We start from the raw sequence: 22,594 nt of genomic DNA, 5'->3' as shown, positions 1-22,594 counted from the left end.
GAAGTTCACAGTTCATGTACTGTTGAAGCCTGGCTTAGAGAATTTTCAGCATTATTTTGCTAGCGTGTGAAATGAGTGCAATTGTGTGGTAGTTTGAGCATTCTTTGGCATTGCCTTTCTTTGGGATTGGAATGAAAACTGACCTTTTCCAGTCCTGTGGCCACTGCTGAGTTTTCCAAATTTGCTGGCATATTGAGTGCAGCACTTTCACAGCATCATCTTTTGGGATTTGAAAGAGCTCAACTGGAATTCCATCACCTCCACTAGCTTTGTTCATAGTGATGCTTCCTAAGGCCCGCTTGACTTCACATTCCAGGATGTCTGGCTCCAGGTGAGTGATCACACCATCATGGTTATCTGGTCATGAAGATCTTTTTTGTATAGTTCTTCTGTATATTCTTGCCACCTCTTCTTAATATCTTCTGCTTCTGTTAGGTCCATACCATTTCTGTCCTTTATTGTGCCCATCTTTGCATGAAATGTTCCCTTGGTATACATGTAATTTTCTTGAGGCGATCTCTAGTCTTTCCCATTCTATTGTTTTCCTCTATTTCTTTGCATTGATCACTGAGGAAGGCTTTCTTATCTCTCCTTGTTACTCTTGCGAACTCTTCATTCAGATGGATATATGTTTCCTTTTCTCCATTGCCTTTTGCTTCGCCTCTTTTCTCAACTATTTGTAAGGCCTCCTCAGGCAGCCATTTTGCTTTTTTGCATTTCTTTTTCTTGGGAATGCTCTTCATCACTGCCTCCTGTACAATGTCACGAACCTCCATCCATAGTTCTTCAGGCACTCTGTCAGCTCTAATCCACTGAATCTATTTGTCACTGCCACTGTATAATAGTAAGGGATTTGATTTAGGTCATACCTGAATGACCTAGTGGTTTTCCCTACCTTCTTCAATTTAAGTCTGAATTTGGCAATAAGGAGTTCATGATCTGAGCCACAGTCAGCTCCCGGCCTTGTTTTTGCTGACTGTATAGAGTATCTCCATCTCTGGCTGCAAAGAATATAATCAACCTGATTTCGGTATAATGTCCATGTGTAGAGTCTTCTCTTGTGTTGTTGGAAGAGGGTGTTTGCTATGACTAGTGCATTCTCGGCAAAACTCTGTTAGCCTTTGACCTGCTTTGTTTTGTACTCCATGGACAATTTGCCTGTTACTTCAGGTATCTCTTGACTTCTTACCTTTGCATTCCAGTCCCCTATAATGAAAAGGACATCTTTTTTGGGTGTTAGTTCTAGAAGGTCTTGTAGGTCTTCACAGAACCGTTCAACTTCAGCTTCTTCAGCTTTACTGGTCAGAGCATAGACTTGGATTACTGTGACACTGAATGGTTTGCTTTGGAAACAGAGGTCATTCTGGCATTTATGAGATTGCATCCAAGTACTGCATTTTGGACTCTTTTGTTGACTATGAGGGCTACTCCATGTATTCTAAGGAATTCTTGCCCACAGTAGTAGATATAATTGTCATCTGAGTTAAATTCACCCATTCCAGTTCATTTTAGTTCACTGATTCCTAAAATGTCGATGTTCACTCTTGCCATCTCCTGTTTGGTCACTTCCAATTTGCCTTGATTCATGGGCCTAACATTCCAGGTTCCTATGCAATACTGCTCTTTACAGCATCAGACTTTACTTCCATCACCAGTGACATCCACAACTGGGTGTTGTTTTTGCTTTGGCTCCGTCTCTTCATTCTTTCTGGAGTTATTTCTCCTGTCTTCTCCAGTAGCATATTAGGCACCTACCGACCTGGAGAGGTCATCTTTCAGTGTCCTATCTTTTTGCCTTTTCATACGGTTCATGGCGTTCTCAGGGCAAGAATACTGAAGTGGTTTGCCATTCCCTTCTCCCATGGACCATATTTTGTCAGAACTCTCCACCATGACCCATCCGTTTTGGGTGGCCCTACATGGCATGGCTCATAGTTTCATTGAGTTAGACAAGGCTGTGGTCCGTGTGATCAATTCGGTTAGTTTTCTGTGATTGTGGTTTTCATTCTGTCTGCCCTCTGAGGGATAAGGATAAGAGGCTAATGGAAGCTTCCTGATGGGAGAGACTGACTAAGGGGGAAACTGGGTCTTGTTCTGATGGGTAGGCCCATGCTCAGCAAAACTTTAATTTTCTGTTGATGAGCAGGGCTGTGTTCCCTCCCTGTTATTTGAACTGAGGCCAAACTATGATGGAGGTAATGAAGATAATGGCAACCTCCTTCAAAAGGTCCCATGCACGCACTGCTGCACTCAATGCCACTGACCCTGCAGCAGGCCACCACTGACCCATGCCTTGCTGGAGACTCCTGGACACTCAGGGGCAAGTCTGGGTCAGTCTTTTGTGGGATCACTACTCCTTTCTCCTAGGTCCTGGTGCACACAAGGTTTTGTTTGTGCCCTCCAAGAGTCTGTTTCCCCAGTCCTGTGTAAGTTCCGGCAGCTCTATGGTGGAGTTAATGGCGACCTCCTCCAAAAACTCCTCCAACCTCTGATATTACCAGTTAAACATAAGAGGAAGTCAGTCAATGATGATTTTGGTTCTCTTAAAACAGTCATCTAATATACCATGCTTTCTTGTAATTAGATGGCAGAACCAATTGTCTATTAAGGACTATGAAGTGAGGCAGAGTATAAAATAAATAAGCAAACAATAATAGCTTACCAAAATATTTCAAGAAAAGAAATAAGCAATGGAGGGATGGAAAGAGCAGGGAAAGGCAAAAATGTACTCCGTGGCAGTCAGTTCCAAAGCAACTAACTAAATCAAAATGTACTTGAAGTTCAAACAAGGCAAAAAAGTACAAAGGAAGACATCAATTACATCTGTAGAGCTCGAAGTTTTGTAGAGGAGACAGTACCTGGGCTGGGTTTTAGGAGTAGAATTTTTTCACAGATAAAGGTACTGACAATAGGGGTGAGGATAGGGAGTCATCTTGAGGGAACCACAAAAGCAAAGGCCCAAAGAATGAAAAAACATGAGCTCTATTTAGGAATAGTAAATAATCTAGATATTCAAGGAAATAGTAAATAATCTCATTACTCATTCACCATTTTCTGAATTTGTTCCATACGCTAGATTCAGTGCAGTCACAAAGGATGAAAACATGAGGAGACCTATTTCCTACCTTCAAAGACAGAGTATTTATAAAGACAACAGAAGACAAATGTGTCACTGACAGTCAGACTTAACAGATCCAAAAATCTGTTGTTTCTTCACTTGCCCCCCTTTCAATAAATGGTAGTTCTACTCTTCCAGTTACTCAAGCCAAAAAATCTGATTCATCTTTGACTCCACTTTTCCTATCACCTTCACATCAAGGCCACCAGCAAATTCCAACTCTACCTTCAATATTGATCTATAATCCAATCACTCTCATCACCTTTACTTCACTGCTACCACCTTGGTCCACACCATCAGCAACTTTTACCTAGAATAGTGTATAAGCGTGTATGCATGTGTGCTCAGTTGCTCAGTCACGACAACTCTTTGCAGTCCCATGGACTGTAGCCGGCTCCTCAGCCAATGGAATTTTCCAGGCTAGAATACTGGAGTGGGGTTCCATTTCCTATTCTAGAGGATCTTCCTGACTCAGGGATAGTGGTACTCAGTATTTCAAGGCTAGGAAGAGAAATTTTTCTCCAAAGGAGAAAGCTAGCCATGTCTAGAAAAATTTGTGCTGGCACAACTGGGGAGGTACTACTGGCATGTAATGGGTAGAGGTCAAGAATGCTACTAATTACACTATAATGCACAGGAAAGCCCCTCATAACAAAAAATTATCTGACCCAAAATGTTAATAGTGCCACTGTGGAGAAACTCTGGCTTAGAGTATTGCAGTAGACTCTTAACAGATCCATTCTTGCCTTCCAAAATGATCCTCTTACAATGTAAGTCTCAGACCACATCACTCTCTTCTGCTCAAAATCTTCCAGTGGCTTCCCAAATCACTCAGTGTAAAAGCTAAAGTCCTTATGAAGACCTACAAGGCCATACATGATCTCACCTCTATCCTCCTCCTCCACCCCTCATCTTACTCTGCTGTATCTCTGACCTGGGTCTCCTTCTCCCTCCTTCACTCACTCTGCTCCGGGTATAATGGCTTTTACCAACAGGACATATACACTCCCACCTCTCAATCTTGGTACCTTTGGTCACCTGTCTAAAGATATTTCTCCCCAGATATCCATATGACTTGTTTTCTCAGCTCCTTCAGGTCTCTACTCAAATATCACTTCATCAGAGGTCTTCCCTGACTACTCTTTATAAAACAACAAAAACCTCTCTTCACTCCATCCCTGCACTCTTTATTCCCTCCTACCCTCCTTTATTTGTATGCACAGCACTTAACATCAACTGAGATATTTATTTGTTTATTGGTTGACTCCCACCAACAGAATAAATGCCCCACAAGCAAAAACTTTTCGTTTATCTTCAGACCTAATAACTATTCCTTGCACACAGTAGGAGTATGGTAAATAATGGCTGAATGAATAAGTGAAACTGGAAAGACCAGTCAGGAAGAAACTAGAAAGAACAATGAAGGCCAGAAAAGAAATGTGGATGTAATCTTAGGATTGGCCTAAAGAAGTGACTGCCCAAGAGTGATTATCTTGTCATATGTTATAAAAATCACCTTGTCTTCTCTACCAAGTAGAGAGTCTATTTTGTATCAATATAAGAACATTATAATAATCAGAGGTATCCAAGAATGAAATGGATAACATTTAAGGTATTAATACCTCCAATCAACCTCTCAGCAGGGAGGATGCAGTAACAAAGTACTCTCCCATAATTTCCCCCTCTGGCTTATCCTTTTGAACTCTGTTCAAATGTCACCACCTCTAGAAAGGTTTTCCAGAATCCCTCAAACAGAGTTAATCACTCTACTTATAGTCCTCAGAGCAATCTGCCCACTTATCCCCATTTACTAAAAGTGTTTGTTAATATATTATTATGACTGAATTGTCCTCCCTCCCTCACCTCCAAAACTGATAGGCTGAAGCCCTAACCCTGTGGTGAGCCCCCCCAAGCCACGCCTCCACAGGAGACCCTTCAACACTAGCAGGTAGTTTGGTTCAGTCTCCACTGGGATCACTGCTCCTTTCCTCTGGGTCTTGGCATGCACAAGATTTGTCTGTGCCCTCCAAGACTGGAGTCTCTGCTTCCCCCAGTCCTGTGGAAGTCCTGTAATCAAATCCTGCTGACCTTCTAGGTCACATACCCTGGGGATTCTCAGGCCCTCTGTCAGATCCCCAGGCTGAGAAGCCTGACATGGGGTTCAGAACATTCACAACAGTGGGAAAACTTCTTTGGTATTATTGTTCTCCAGTTTGTGGGTTACCCACCCGGTGGTATGGGATTTGATTTTATCATGATTGCACCCCTCCTACCGTCTTGCTGCAGCTTCTTCTTTGACTTTGGATGTGAGGTATCTTTTTCTGGTGGGTTCTAGTGAAACTCAATACTTTGGCCACCTCATGCGAAGAGTTGACTCATTGGAAAAGACCCTGATGCTGGGAGGGATTGGAGGCAGGAGGAGAAGGGGACGGCAGAGGATGAGATGGCTGGATGGCATCACCGACTCTATGGACATGAGTTTGAGTAAACTCGGGGAGTTGGTGATGGACAGGGAGGCCTGGCGTGCTGCGATTCATGGGGCCGCAAAGAGTCGGACACGACTGAGAGACTGAACTGACTGAGTGTTCAACAGCTAGTTGTGATTCTGGTGCTCTCGCAGTAAGAGATAAGCATATGTCCTTCTACTCTGCCATCTTGAACCAAAAGTCTCAGATTTATGTGTATTTACCGAATGCTTTAAGTACCAGATAGTACCCTAAGCCTTCATGCCTTTGTTCATGCTGTTATTTCTGACTGGAATGGCCTTATCTCCTTTTGTTTCCTGGGAAACTCTTAATCTTCAGGTGTCCTCTAACTGGCCCTCTCTGAGGCAGTCCTGCCCAGAAGTTTCAGTTGGTCCTCCTCCCTTAGGATATGAGAGCACTTCATGGAAACTCCTCTCATCTATTTACCACAGGCACTGTGCATCTCCAGCCAGAATATAAGTCTCATTGATAAGGAAATGCTTCATTCACTCATTTCTGTTCCCTCAGTACTTAAAGCCTCATACATAAAAGGTTCTCAATAATTATATCAACTAAATCCAAACAAAACTAAAAAATAAAAATATAATGTATCTTCTCGCACAGCCATCCAATTTCTCTTTGTCTTGCTCTGATTCCTCTTATATCCCACGATATATTCTTGTTTCCAAGGCTGCCTTAAATATCTCTCCTAAATATTTAAAATGCTGCAGGAACACAAGTGCTTCTTTAAAAAGATGATTATAAATAAGTTCGTTATAAACCCAAAGCAGTTTGAAGGTCTACCACATCATCAAAGCAAAAGATAAAAGGTATGTTCCAACTGAAGGACTCCTAGACTCCAAACACTTTAAGACATGGAGCTTTCTTTAATGAGCTCCCAATCCTTCTTGCCACTGAAAATTTTCTTCTTAATTAAGCTTAGACTCCAACCATAGTGCTCCACTAGGTCAGCCAAGGCTTTAGGAAAGAAGTGCCCTCTGTAACAGTGGTCTTTCACCTTTTTAGCACTGTGTGCTGTGCTTAGCTGCTCAGTCGTATCCGACTCTTTGCGACCCCAGGGACTGTAGCCCGCCAGACTCCTCTGTCCGTGGGGATTCTCCAGTCAAGAATACTGGAGCGGGTTGCCACGTCCTCCTCCAGGGGATCTTCCCAACGCAGGGACTGAACCCAGGTCTCCCACATTGCAGGTGGATTCTTTACCATCTGAGCCACCAGGAAAGTCCTTTTGGCACTAGTGACCACTTTTGTGGAAGACAATTTTTCCATAGATGGGGGTGGGGAGAAGGAGGATATGGTTTCAGGATGATTCAAATGCAGTAGGGTTTGGGCTCCTATGAGAATCTAATGCCTGATCTGACAGAAGGTGAAGCTCAGGCAGTAATGTGAGCAATGGGGAGCAACTATAAATACAGATGCAGCTTTGCTCATTCACATGCCACTCACTTCCTGCTACGTGGCCTGGTTCCTAATAGCCCAAAGACTGGCACCAATCTGCGGCCGAGGGGTTGGGGATTCCCTCCCTGTTCTATAAGATATGACAATTTCTAATATTTATGCAGTTATTTACAATCAACAAAGCACAATCATACCCATCATCCAATTTAATTCTTGCACACAACCCTGAGAGATTTCTCCTCACAAGCAAACCCAGTCCCAAAGCCCTCTCTCCTGCACTGCTAACTGCACTGCTAACCATCACCAGGCCACCCTTCAACGCCACCACACACACACACACACACACACGTTATAGCTCTTCTCATTCATACAGACGATGTACTATCCACAGTGAAGTGTAAGGAGCCTCAGGGAAGGAACCAGGCATACCACAGTGTATAGCACGGTAAGTGTTTGATAATTGTCTGCTGAATAAACAAATCAAAGTGAGTTAGACACAACAGTCAGCATTTTTGTCTCCATAAAGTAGAAACTGAGATGACTTTCCCAAATTCTTCTAGCTAAAACTATAATCAGGATGTTCTTGACTTTCAATTCAGGACTCTTTCACCACACTGCCCTTTCCAAGGACTGGGCAGTGCACAAAAGAAGTGTCCTAAACTGGGACTTGGAAATCGTGGTCCCCAGACAATCTACCTAATTTTTCTGAGCATCAGTTTCCTCATTTTTTTCAAGTGGAAACAACCACACAGTCTTTTCCTCTCAGAACACACTGTGGAGATTATATAAGATAATATGAGTAGAAGTGGCTTGGGAAGTATGAAATGATACACTTGGCCAGAGACAATTCTTAGGTTGATGACTGGGATCCCGCTTGTCACTGACAAAGTCAAAATCAGTCTTCCCTAGAAGAAACATATTTATTTTAACAGCTCTAAAAAATTGGCTTTATCATCCTCATTTTACAGATCAGAAAAATAAGGCACAGAGAGCTTAACACTTGACAAAGACTACAAACCTAGTAAATATTAGTAAATATCAGTCCATCACATCCTAAAGATCTTCCCATTCTGCTTCCCCAACACTACAGAATAAAAGCTTTTATGTTTCTTTAATCTCAGTTACCTCTAGACCGATAGAACAGTGATAATCTTGAATTGAGAACATTTCACCATCTCTCAGGCCAAATCAAACTAAGTTAGCCTTATAAGTAAGTACAGCTTGACAGCAATTTCTGTGGTGCCACACCTCAGTAGGATGAGCTAAATACTGAATATGTATAGTATTAGAAAATATTCTGACATCAACTTTGAAATTATTTTAGACTGAAAATCTCAAAAGTGAACTATCTATTTTTTGGAAGGTAAAGCACATTTCATTTACTGACAGATTAAAAACTGTAACTCCAGGTAGTGCAAAATACACCACTGAACCCAATTACAAAGAACTGCTGCTAATACACAAAGTTTAAGCAATGCTACACTTATTTTTGGCAAAGTGCTGCACTGTTTAGTCTGTGTATACAACTGACAATCTATGAACCAATTAGTTTAAATATTTATTTTTACCATTCATTACTATGATTATGAAGTATGGAAAGAGCCTAGGCTTTGAAATGAGACAATTAAAACTTAGAGCAGAAAAGAAAAGCCAAGTCATTGAGAAAGTCTAAAACTCTCCTTTGCTGATATTTCTTCCTAAATGCCTCTCTGGAGACAGACTGAATGGCAAACAGGCTGTCAGTAGACACACATTGTCATTATACTGTCCTTCATACAGTTTGGGGTAGAGATTTTTTGGTTGTGATGTAGCTGCTATTACTTGCAGTTTTAAATGCCCATATACATATAGCCAGCAAATTCTTTTATTTGGAATAAGAGCATAAAAAAATCATTTAAAAATTATATTTGGAATTTACAAAAACTGTGTAAATATATAATTTTATCAGAAAGAGCCCTGGTATAGGGCAGGTATCTGACCCAGCTGTGCCACGGTCCAAACTCCTTCCTATAGTAAGCCTTCTGGACCTCACAATGTCTATAAACAGATTTTAAATAAAAACAACAGATTCACTGCTGCCATATGATCCAGCAATCCCGCTCCTGGAGCTGTACCCAGACAAAACTATAATTTAAAAGGACACATGCACCCCTACATGCACAGCAACACTATTTATAACAGCCAAACATGGAGACAATCTAAATGTCCCGACAGATGAATGGATAAAGAAAATGTGACGTGTGTGTGTGTGTGCGTGCACATGCAATGGAATATTACTCAGCCATTAAAAAGAATGAAATCATGCCATTTTCAGCAACATGGATGCACCTAGAAATTATCATGCTAAGTGAAGTCAGAAAGAGAAAGACAATCACCACAGGATATCACTTATATGTGGAATCTAAAATACAACACAAACATATGTACAAAACAAAAACAGACTCACAAATATAAAGAACAGACTTGTGGGTGCTGCGGGGGATGCAGAGGGAAGACTTGGGAGTTTGGGATTAGCAGATGAAAACTATTATATACAGGGTGGCTAAATAACAAGACCCTACTGTATAGAACAGGGAACTACAGTCAATACCAGATGATAAATCATATTGGAAAAGAAAATTTTAAATATATATATATGTGTGTGTATAATTGAGTCACTTGCTTTAAAGCAGAAAATAAACACAATATTGTAAATCAACTATACTTCAATAAAATTTTTTTTAAAAAGGCTCACAACTCAGAATTCATTACCTCAATAAGTTCCATCAGGTGCTTTCAAGGACTAGCCAATGAACCAGAGATAACAGATAAAAGTTAATCATGGAAATAGAAAGAACGAGGGAAGCACTACATCAGAAGAACAAAAGGGATTAATTTTTACTATGAAGGTCAGAGAGGCTTCACCAGGTAATCCCTCCCCTTGGAAATCCCCTCCACATTGTAGTCAGTCTCTGACATGCCACACCAGATGTCTGAAATAGGACCCCTAGGGATTCTGTCAGATAGTGAAAAAAGGAGTTGGCTAGACTGATAGAGAAGAAGGCAAAGGCAAAATGAAAGAGTAAATGTACTGAGGTTTGTCTAAGGAATGGCCAGGGACCATGACTGGAGTGCAGGGTACAGAGAAGAATTAATAACAAATGAGGCAGGAAAGGTACATTTGGGTCAGATCTTAGGAAATCTTTAATGTCAGCCTAAGGAACTTGAAAATTATTCTACAAGCAAAGGGAACTATTATTAAGCAAAGCTGTGGCATTTGAAATATTTTAGAAAGATCACTACAGCAGAAGTATGTAAGGTAAGGGAAGATAGCAGCAGTAAGACTGTTGGGAATCTACTGTGTTATGACAGCCTAGTTAAGAAATGATGAGGGCAACCCAACCTTGTGATCAGAGCCTTAGCAGAGTGAAAGCGGCCTACAACGGGCAGTGGAGAAGGGAGCGGAAGACTAGGAAGGAGAATCAGAGGTCGAGGAGGACAGAGGGGCATCCACACAGGGGGCAGGCTGGCAGACTCAGTACAGCAAGGAGGGCATGCATACTGGGTGTGGGGATGGGTGCCTGATACACTGCGTCAGAGTCCAGAGTAAAGAAGTGAAGAGTCCAGTGGTGAAGCAGCCTGATTTAGTGTGTTGGAACCTATACAGAATGAGGAGGGCATCCACACAGTGTGAAGAGTCTGTCATAGGGAACTGGAACCTCATTTCCTCACTGTGTCCACAGACAGGGACTGGGAGCAACATCAACCCAATAACAATAAGCATACCAGCAGCCAGACCCTGGCTTCTAAACACTACTTAACAACAAAAGAAACGATGGCTCCTTGACGAAATGGATCACTACAGGGCTGGGGCACAGAAAGCACAAATGAGTCTAGAATATCTTGTTGGGTCAGAAACAAAGGGAGTGGTCAAAATAGGACATGTCCAAAGCAGATAGAAGTAAACCTGAATGATGTTCCTACTCACCAAATCAGGCAGAATTTGAGGATCAAAATAATGATACAGCAATAGATTGTTACCCGTTGAATAAAGTAGGAGGTTATGAGTCCAAACAGGTAAAAATAATTAAATACATTGTTTGGCAAAGAAAAATATACTCATATAGTTTCATAGTACCTTCCTATAAAATACTTATTACTTATAACTTCACAGTGGAGAAGCCTGGCAGACACCATCTTGACCAAGTTAGCAAACTGAACATCAACAGTAATGAGACAGCCATGAAACGCAGAGTTAGGTCTAGTTTCAATTCCATACTCTGCCATGTTGGGCTCATTATTTAATTCTTCTGAACTGGAATTTCCTCACCTACAAAATGAGATAAAGTTCTTGTGAAGTGTTGAAGAGATAATGCTTAAAGCACATAGCAAAAGTGCCATGAACAGTAGGGGTTTAAAATATGTCTATTATTTAGGCATATTTTGCTACATTTCTATAATGTTTTGCTATTATTTGCATTATTGTTTACAACATTGACAATCATTTGCATTACTGTTTCTATTCACATTATTTCATACATTATTTACATTATTTGTAACTCAACTTCTGCAAATAAGTCACATTTATACACAATTCTACATGCATCTAGGATATCATTTACAACTAGTATGATGCCTGTGAGATTACACAATAAGTGATATTCTCTTTTCAATTTGACAGATGAGAAACTGAAACCTAAATAGAATGCACTGATGTGCCCAATGTTTAACTTACAAATATAGCTGAACCCTGAAATATACTCCTAGTGGCCCTTCCCTCTCATAAAACTTACATGTTACCTAGGAACATAGCCTTTCACAAGGGTTATCCCTTTTCACCAGAATTTGGAATAATATGAAAGAAAATAATCTCTCTGAGATGCGAGTGTAATTAAGGCCAACTAACAGAGGTGAAAGCGTCTGCCTCCAATGCGAGAGACCGGGTTTGATCCCTGGGTCGGGAAGATCCCCTGGAGAAGGAAATGGTAACCCACTCCAGTATTCTTGCCTGGAGAATCCCATGGAAGGAGGAGCCTGGTAGGCTATAGTCCACAGGGTCGCAAAGAGTCGTACACGACTGAGCGATTTCACTTCACTAACAAGGAGTTAAGAATCTTTTTACCATTCAGAACTAGAATAGTCACCTAACTACCTAAGCCACATGAAACTTATCAAAAAAACAAACTCTTCAGACAGACTTAGGTGAAGGAAGCCCTTTAAAAAGCAAGTAATTTCACACTATGTTAAAACTAGAAGGGAGTGCTTGCTTCGGCAGCACATATACTAAAATTGGAACGATACAGAGAAGATTAGCATGGCCCCTGAGCAAGGATGACACGCAAATTCATGAAGCGTTCCATATAAAAAAAAAAAAGAAAAAGAAAAAAAAAAAAAAACTAGAAGGGATCTTAAATACCAAGTCCAACTTACCCATGTACAGGTGATAAAGCTGAGACCTGAAGAAGGCAAAGGAGGTATCTCAAAAAGAGTTACAATATGCCAACCCTCAGGAGTTCCCTGGCAATCCAGTAGTTAGGATTCTGTGCTTCCAATGCCAGGGACCCAGTTTCAATCCCTAAATGGGGAACTAAGATTCCGCAAGCCACACAGTGAGGCCAAACAGAAAAAAACCAACCCTATAATCACTGGCCTGAAAATAAGGTCACTGTGGAGTTCATTTGGTAAGTATTTATCACATATCAACACACAAGGTACTGTCTTTATCTCACTCTCATTCTCAACTTTAAGCCTGTATGTTTTTCTGTCTCCTCAAATATAGTGAATGGCCCCAACATCTTAGTAATCCATGTACTTCTGTAGGCTTGGTAAGTAGTTGGTGCCCAATAAGTACTTGTCATAAAACACAGTATGATCCTAGGTAGCAAGGTTTGTTTAATGTCCAAACTTCAATCAATCAATACACCATATTAATACAATAAATGACAAAACCATTAAGATCATCTTATTGATAAAGAAAAAGCATCTGACAAAAATCAACACCCTTTCATGATAAAAACACTCAAGAAACCAAGAATAGATGGAAATATCTAATAAAAGGTATTCATGAAAAACCCACAGCTAATATCATACGTAATTGGTAAAAAAAAAAAAACTGCATGCTTTCTCCCTAAGATCAGGAACAAAAGAAGGACGTCTGAAAAAAAAAAAAAAAAGGAAGGACGTCTGCTCTTGCCACTTTTATTTAACATTGTATTGAGTGCAGCACTTTAACAGCACCATCCTTTAGGATTTGAAATAGCTCAAATGGGTTTCCATCACCTCCACTAGCTTTGTTCGTAAAAATTTGCCTTTAAAATTCAGACTTAAATTGAAGAAAGTAGGGAAAACCACTGGACCATTCAGGAACGACCTAAATCAAATCCCTGATGACTATATAGTGGAAGTGACAAATAGATTCAGTGGATTAGATCTGATAGAGTGCCTGAAGAACTATGGACGGAGGTTAGTGACATTGTACAGGAGCAGTGATCAAGACCATTCCCAAGAAAAAGAAATGAAAAAGGGCAAAATGGTTGTCTGAGGAGGCCTTACATATTGCTGAGAAAAGTAGATAAGCACAAGGCAAAGGAGAAAAGGAAAGATATATCCATTTGAATGCAGAGTTCCAAAAAATAGCAAGGAGAGATAAGAAAGCCTTCCTCAATAATCACTGCAAAGAAATAGAGGAAAACAATAGACTGGGAAAGACTAGAGACCTCTTCAAGAAAATTAAAGATACCAAGGGAACAATTCATGCAAAGATGGGCTCAATAATGGACACAAATGGTACAGACCTAACAACAGCAGAAGTAACTAAGAAGAGGTGGCAAGAATACACAGAAGAACTATACAAAAAAGATCTTCATGACCCAGATAACCACAATAGTGTGATCACTCACCTAGAGCCAGACATCCTGGAAGGTGAAGTCAAGCTGGCCTTAGGAAGCATCCCTATGAATAAAGCTAGCGGAGGTGATGGAATCCCAGTTGAGCTATTTCCAATCCTAAAAGATGATGCTGTTAAAGTGTTGCATTCAATATGCCAGCAAATTTGGAAAACTCAACAGTGACCACAGGATCGGAAAAGGTCAGTTTTCATTCCAATCCCAAAGAAAGGCAATGCCAAAGAATGCTCAAACTACCACACAATTGCACTCATCTCACACGCTAGCAAAATAATGTTCATAATTCTCCAAGCCAGGCTTCAACAGTATGTGAACCATGAACATCTAGATGTTCAAGCTGGATTTAAAAAAGCCAGAGGAACCAGAGATCAACTTGCCAACATCCTCTGGATCATAGGAAAAGCAAAAGAATTCCAGAAAAACATCTACTTCTCCTTTATTGACTATGTCAAAGCCCTTAACTATGTGGATCACAACAAACTGTGGAAAATTCTTAAAGAGATGGGAGTACTAGACCACCTGACCTGCTTCCTGAGAAATCTGTATGCAGGTCAAGAAGCCACAGTTAGAACTAGACATGGAACAATGGACTGGTTCCAAATTGGGAAAGGAGTACAATAAGGCTGTTTATTGTCATCCTGTTTATTTAACTTATATGCAGAACACATCATGTGAAATGCCGGGATGGATGAAGCACAAGCTGGAATCAAGATTGCTGGAAGAAATATCAATAATCTCAGATATGCAGATGACACCACTCTTATGGAAGAAAGCAAAGAAGAACTAAAGAACTTCTTGATGAAAGTGAGAGAGGAGATTTAAAAAGTTGGCTTTAAACTCAACATTCAAAAAATGAAGATTAGGGCATCCAGTCTCATCACTTCATGGCAAATAGATGGGGAAAAAATGGAAACAGTGACAGACTTTATTGGGGGCGGGGGGGCTCCAAAATCCCTGCAGATGATGACTGCAGTCATGAAATTAAAAGACGCTTGCTCCTTGGAAGAAAAGCTATGACCAACCTAAGCAGCATATTAAAAAGAAGAGACGTTACATTGCCGACAAAGGTCGATACAGTCAAAGCTATGGTTTTTCCAGTAGTCATGTACAGATTTGAGAGTTGGACTATAAAGAAAGCTGAGTGCCAAAGAATTGATGCTTTTGAACTGTGGTGCTGGAGAAGATTCTTGAGAGTCCCTTGGACTGCAAGGAGAACAAACCAGTCAATTCTAAAGAAAATCAATCCTGAATATTCATTGGGAAGACTGATGCTGAAGCTGAAGCTCTAGCACCTTGGCCACCTGATGCAAAGAACTGACTCACTGGGAAAGACCCTGATGCTGAAGATTGAATGCAGGAGGAGAAGGGGATGACATCAGATGAGATGGTAGGAAGGCATCACCAACTCAATGGACATGAGTTTGAGCAAGCTCCAGGGATTGGTGATGGACAGGGAAGCCTGACGTGCTGCAGTCCATGGGGTCACAAAGAGTCGGACATGACTAAGCGACTGAACTGAACTGACTGAACTGATGGTTCCAGCCAGAGCAATGAGGCAAGACAAAGAAGTAAAAGTATCCATATTAGAAAGGAAGAAGTAAAATGTTTTCTATTTGGGATGATATGATCTTGTGCATGGAAAATTGTGAGGAACCCATACAGGCACACACATATACACATACACACAAACACACACACACACAAAAGTATGAGAATTATAAACAAGTTTGACTAGGTTGCAGGATACAAATCAATACAAAAATCAATTACATAGCTATATAATATATATCTATTATATATAATTGTATAGAAATACAATGTATTTCTATACAGTTATATAGATAATTATATAATTATATAATTGTATGATGATAATTTCAATAACCCAAACATTGAAATTTTTAAAAATTCCATTTATAATAGCATCATATAGCAGCAAAAAGAATAAAGTAAGTAAAAAATCTGTACACCTTGAGAAATAAGAAGAGAAGTGCAGAGTCACACTCCCCACTTTGAAAGCTGACCACCGAGCTGCAACGTGGCACCAGCATAAAGACAAACACACAGAGAGCAAACAGGACAGAACTGAGAGTTCCAGAATCAATGCTTATAACAAGAGCAAAATGATTGTGACAAAAATGCCAAGACAAATTCAATGGGTAAAGAATATTCTTCAACAAGTGGTACCAGGACAACAGGACATGAAGTGGAACATCTACATCATATCCAAGTAATTCAAAATGGATCCTAGCTCTAAATATTAAAGCTAAAACTACAAAATATTTAGCAGCAAACATAGCTGTAAATATTCATGACCTTGGACTAGATAATAGTTTTTTTAGATATGGTACCAAAAGAAAAAAAAAAAAACTAAATAAATTGAACTAAATCAAAATTTTGTGCTATAAGAAATAGCATCAAGAAACTAAAGAGACAATCCATGGGATAGGAGAAAATACTTGTAAACCATGTATCTGATGAGGGACTTGTAACCAGAATAAATAAAGAACTTAACAAAAACAGTCAGAGGACAACCCAATTTTAAAATGGACAAATGATCTAAATAGACACTTGTCCCATCCAAAGATATACAAGTGGTCAATAAGCACATAAAAAGTTGCTCAACATCATTAGTCATTAAGGAAATTCAAATCAAAATCACAAAATAGATACCATTTCATACCCAATAGATAATTTAAAAAAGAGAGAGAGAGAGAGAGAGACAGAATAATAAGTGTCTATAAGCATGTAGAGAAATTAGAATCCTCATATAATGCTATGGGAATCAACAGTGCTGTAGTTCCTTTGGGAGAAAGTCTGACTGTTCCTCAATGAGTTAGACATAGGGTTACTGTTTGATCTAACAATTCCACTGCTAGATATATACCTAAGATCAATAAAAATATACATCCACACACAAAAAAGTTCAGAGCAGCATTATTCATAATAGCAGAAAAGTGGAAACAATCCAAATGCCCATCAACTGATAAAAAGATTACTAAAACATGATATATCCATACAATGAAACATTATTCAGCAAAAAATGTCACCAAATATTATTCAGCAATAAAAAGAAATGATACAAGTTACAACATGGATGAACCTTGAAAACACACTAAGTGAAAGAAACAGGGTACAAAAGGCCACATATTGTATGATTCTATTCATATGAAATGTCCAAAATAGGCAAATCAAATCTAAAGAAACAAAAAGTAGATTAATAAGTGCCCAGGGCCACAGTGATGAGGATGGGGGAGAATGGTGAGTGTCTACTAATGGATACAGGGTTTCTTTTAAGAGGACAAAATGTTCTAAAAGTGAAATACGTGATGATGGCTGCACAACTCTGTGAATATACTAAAAAAAAAAAAAAAATTTGACTGGACACTTTAAGTAAGTGAATTTTTTGGTATGTGAATTATGTCTCAATAAAGCTGATAAACACAAACACATTATGATGGAGTGACATGAGCACTCTTCGCCACCCAATCTTAAGAGTCAGACCTAGGTTCAAATCCCAGTTCTACTACTCTCTACCTGCATCAACCATGACTTCTCCCTGAACCTTATTTTCTTTATTTGTAAAACTAAGGTAATAATAATAGTAATCACTACCTTTGCAAAATGACTGGAAAATGAAGTAAGAAAATAGACATGAAAAGTGCCCTGCATACAGTTAATTTCCTAAGACAGTTATTTTCTCTGGATAGACATTTATTGTCACTGGTTTTACTGATCAAAACAATTGAAGCAAAGAGAAAAGGACATTCTCCTCACCTAAGTAGCTTTGTGACTTTTTCCTACAAGCTAAAGAGAAAATGAGCAGAACACAAAAAGTACAATGAAGAGTAAGAAAGCTCTAAAGTTATGAACTCAGAAACTTAGTTGCGATACTGAAAAAAGAAGAGATGTAAGCAGATGCCTAATTGCCTCCTTCCCCTAGAAGGTAAACCTACTTTGTTTCAATCCTTATAACCTCACCACCACATCATTGCTGAAATATGAAGTCACTGTTCAGGAGAGGTAACATGATTCCTATCTGGATTGGCAAGGAGAATGGGGTGTCCCTGGTTCTCAGCAGACACTTATCCTGTGGTTGGAGTCCACACCAGGACACCACTGGTGAGCAACCAAAGATGGAAAGGAGAAATGAGCAGCTGTTTAATACTTTTGTTTATAGAAGGGAAAACCAAGGGATTTGCCTAAGGCCCCAAAGTAAGTCCATATAATCTCAACTGTATGACAGGTACATGGCAAGCAGTACAATGTTTTACAAAGAATTCCGGTTCTAAAGATAGGAAAAATCAGATCTAGTCCCCAAACTGCTACCAAATTGCTGTCTGACCGTGAATAAATCATTCTGACTCTATTCCCTTCCCATGTGCCTCCTGATTCAGAAAGTTCACAAAGTACTACACACAAGGCGCTGTGCTGAGACAGTGTGGTGAACAGTCTGTTTACAAGTACGTCTGTATTTAGGAGTTTTGGAATGCTACAGAACTCAGATATTAAAAAAGAAATAAGCAAGTCAATTTTAACATAATTACAACTTGTGATACACAGCCAGTGTCAATCAGGAAGTGCCTAGGAGAGCAGACGAAAACCTCACCAACAAACTTTAGATTACAAATCAGGAGGAGTGGCTCTCAGCTCTCCATCATAAATAGGGGCTCAGTACTGGTCCCGTCACTTCATGCGAAATAGATGGGGAGACAGTGGAAACAGTGTCAGACTTTATTTTTGGGGTCTCCAAAATCACTGCAGATGGTGATTGCAGCCATGATATTAAAAGACAATTACTCCTTGGAAGGAAAGTTATGACCAAGCTAGACAGCATATTAAAAAGCAGAGACATTACTTTGCCAACAAAGGTCCATCTAGTCAAGGCTATGGTTTTTCCGGTGGTCATGTATGGATGTGAGAGTTGGACTGTGAAGAAAGCTGAGTGCTGAAGAATTGATGCTTTTGAACTGTGATGCTGGAGAAGACTCTTGAGAGTCCCTAGGACTGCAAGGAGATCCAAACAGTCCATCCTAAAGGAGATCAGTCCTGGGTGTTCATTGGAAGGACTGATGCTGAAGCTGAAACTCCAATACTTTGGCCACCTCATGCAAAGAGCTAACTCAGTGGAAAAGACCCTGATGCTGGGAGGGGTTGGGGGCAGGAGGAGAAGGGGGCGACAGAGGATGAGATGGCTGGATGGCATCACCAACTCTATGGACATGAGTTTGAGTAAACTCCGGGAGTTGGTGATGAACAGGGAGGCCTGGCGTGCTGCGATGCATGGGGTCGCAAAGAGTCAGACACGACTGAGTGACTGATCTGAACTGGACTGCATTCCCTGGCTGCATGTTTTCACTTAACTGCCTGCTGATTTGTGTGGCTAGAAGCATCATGGTTAACCACAAAAAATATATATATACACAAAATAAATGCCGGCTCCACTCACCAGTTTCTTCCCCTTTCTCTGAACCTCAGTGTCTACAACTATAAAATGGAGATGATTCTATCTACTTCACAATACTATTCTGAAGATAAAACAGAAAAAAGCACTCTGGCACCAACCCACTCCCCTGCGTCCCCAGTGCTCACGACCAGATTAGACAGTGCAGCTTTCCCATTTGTAAAACTGCAGTAACACCTGTACTCAGCTCACAGACTGCTTGTGAGGATTAAATGAGATAACACAGATAAGGTGCTTAGTGGGGCCCCTGACACAGGATTTCATAAAAAATATCAGCAGTTATTAATTCACTTAATCTTATTCCCTCAGTTCACCCCTCTGTAAAACAGGGACAATAATAGTACCTAACTCATAGGGTTATTATGGAGATTAAGTGGGTTAATATATTTAAAGCCTTAGAACAGTCTCTGGCACATGGTACTTGCCATGAGATTTTTTTATCATCATCATCATCATCATCAAATTCATCTTAAAGGCCCATATAGTCAAAGCTGTGGTTTTTCCAGTAGTCACATATGGAGGTAAGAGCTGGACCATAAAGAAGACTGAGCACTGAAGAATTGATGCTTTTGAATTGTGGTGCTGGAGAAGACTCTTGAGAGTCCCTCGGATTTCAAGATCAAACCAGTCAATCCTAAAGGAAATCAACCCTGAATATTCATTGGAAGGACTGATACTGAAGCTAATGCTCCAATACTTTGGCCACCTGATGCAAAGGACTGACTCACTGGAAAAGATCCTGATGCTGGAAAAGACTGAGGGCAAAAGAAACAGCGGCAGAAGATGAGATGGTTAGACAGCATCACTGACTCAATGGACATGAATTTCAGCAAACTCCAAGAAGTAGCCTGGCAGGCTGCAGTCCATGGGGTCACAAAGAATTGGATACAACTTAGTGACAGAAAAACATCATCATCATTAAATTTAACTTTTAGCTGTCCCCACAATTTGTGGGTATATACATTACTGGTTTTCAATAAGGGCTGATCTTATTCCCTAGGGGATATTTGGCAACATCTATAGACATTCCTAAGTGTCACAACTGGAGTGGGGGTAGATACTATGGGGCAGAGGACAAGGATGCAGCTAAACATCCGACAATATATAGGCCTGAGCCCCCAACATAAAACTGTATGATCTAAAATATCATTAGTCTCAACACTGAGAAACTCCAATACAGACCAAACAAGTCAAACAGAAGTTCTCTCTCTCCTCCAGACTCCTATTTTATCTGAATCTTTCTTCTAGATGCTATTAAATAGATAGAAAAGTTTTAGACCTGAAAGAGACTTTAGAGAGCTCCTTACAGAGCTAAAACAGGCAAGTAGTTTACAAAAGAACAGAAACTCAGTAGGCAAGTCAGCACTGGAGCGCATACTGCATACTGTTGCTCCTTCCACAGCTAATTCAGATACCTAACAAGCACTTCCTTTTTCTCTTCCCCACTCTCTCTAAGCCTCTCCCGTCTTCAACTCTCCCTCCCTCATCCACAGGTTTGAAAACAAAATCTGTTTCTTTTCTAGCATCATCAGAAGTCAGAGAAGTGCAGACATTTCTCCCCACCCTTTCATTGCCTACCTTCGCAAGGACCTGCCTCTAGAGCTTCAGGCTAGGCTTTGGACAAGAAACCAAGATTTCTTTCCATTTACCTGCCCTGGGCCCCTTCTGGCAGAGGCCACGCTCAAACTCCTTTGGTTTCTACTGTCTCCCGACGTTAGGCAGATGTTCTGCCTAAAAGTATAACTTGGGTCAGACAACTTGGGTTAATCTCCTTTTCCCTGTCTATGGGAATGAACTGGTCTCAGGGAGGGGCCAAAGGCAAGTTGTTACAGCTTACGTTGGACTTTCTCCCCAGGAAGTGGTTTTGAAGAGAAAAAAGACTGTGGGTATCTTGGTGAGGAAAACATGGAAAAAGGATATGTAAGAGAAAAATATTGAGGCCTTTAACAGAGTAAAACATGCAAGACATACCTTTAACAGAGTCTACATGCAGGACTTTTCAAACATTTCCCACGTCTAATTCCTATCAGTTCTTCAAGGCCAAGTGCCTGCCTCCTCAAAAAAGTCTCCTGTGACCACTTTCATTCATGAAGATATTAAGCAAGTGTTCATTATGTGTCAGCCACTATAGCAACTTCATCTTATTTAACCCTCACAACCTGAGGTAATTATTTATCTCCATCTTAGAGATGAAGAAAATGAGGACAGCAGAGGTTAATCTGCTTACTGCCTTGGCCAGTAAGTAGCAGAGCTGCAATTTACCCCTAGATCTTTCAGACACAAAAACCTAAGCTCACAACTATTTTACTAAGTTGTTTCTCAAGACCATTTCCCCTTTCTTTGATCCTATATCTCATTTACTATCTGTATTATATATTAAGCAATTAATTTCTGACTGCCTTTTCTTAGTTTCATGCACATCACATGTGTTCCACACCCTGTGCTAGGCCTTGTGAATAAAAGATATAAATAGCAGTCTTCCATAAAGCAGAGTTTATCAAACTGTTTTGACTACAACCTAAAATAATACAATTCAGATGGAGACCAGTACACACACACATGCATACGTGCACACACATACCTATAAATATAAAACTGAGACAAAAGTTTCAAAAGATAATCCATGTTCTTTGTGTATATAATATATCCTGACATTTTTTCTGGTATATTATACTTGACATTTTGCTTTTTTAATTTTTAAAAATGCTGGTCCAGCGTACTATGTTAAATTCACAACTCATGGGTTATGACATACAGCTTAAAAAACAAAAAAATTTCCCTTCAGAGCCCCCAGGTTAAAGGGAGAAATAAGACATGAGTAATGATAAAAAATAATTACAGGAACAGTAGCCAACATTTCAGGAACTCTTATTATGTGTCTAGCATGCTGATAAGCACTTTACATGAATTACTAGAGCCAAGATCCAACCCAGGTCTGTTGGTTTGAATCCAACATTCATATTCTTTTCACCACACCACACTGCCCACGCAGCATGAAAAGTTCTATTGTAAAAAACATTTCCATGAAGCACGGAGGTCAGGGGAGGGAGGGAAGAGTTTGGAAGCTTTACAAAATGAAGATTCTGAATTGTGACCTGACAGACATTTTCAAGAATGTAGCAAATGAAAGTAATTAGCCTCCAACTAATAAAAATAAATGGAAAAAATAAATAAATAAAAACAACACATAAAAAAAAGAAAAAATAAATAAATAAAAAATAGTAATTTGTGGACCTAACTTAACCAT

General features: G+C 40.0%; 1 protein-coding gene and 1 non-coding gene across 8 annotated transcripts in view; one reads left to right on the top strand and one right to left on the bottom strand.

Moving 5' to 3' along the window:
- PAK1 (p21 (RAC1) activated kinase 1) overlaps positions 1–22,594 on the bottom strand; it is a 161,352-nt gene that overhangs the window by 103,580 nt on the left and 35,178 nt on the right. Inside the window, exon 1 of one of the 7 annotated variants that reach the window (XM_043451529.1) lies at positions 20,926–20,940. The exons of the other annotated variants lie outside the window; for them this stretch is intronic. The gene's annotated coding sequence lies outside the window, so the exon portion shown is untranslated. Of the gene's footprint in view, positions 1–20,925; positions 20,941–22,594 lie in introns of those variants that run through there. 7 annotated transcript variants of the gene reach the window in all.
- On the top strand, positions 12,238–12,344 carry LOC122431546. The gene has a single exon (XR_006266563.1). It is a non-coding gene; the product is annotated as a U6 spliceosomal RNA (small nuclear RNA).

Source organism: Cervus canadensis, chromosome 29 (genome assembly GCF_019320065.1).
Source record: "Cervus canadensis isolate Bull #8, Minnesota chromosome 29, ASM1932006v1, whole genome shotgun sequence".
NCBI classification, from domain to species: Eukaryota; Metazoa; Chordata; class Mammalia; order Artiodactyla; family Cervidae; genus Cervus; species Cervus canadensis.
Note: the sequence above shows the minus strand (reverse complement) of the source record. Positions and strands in the feature narration are given on the sequence as shown.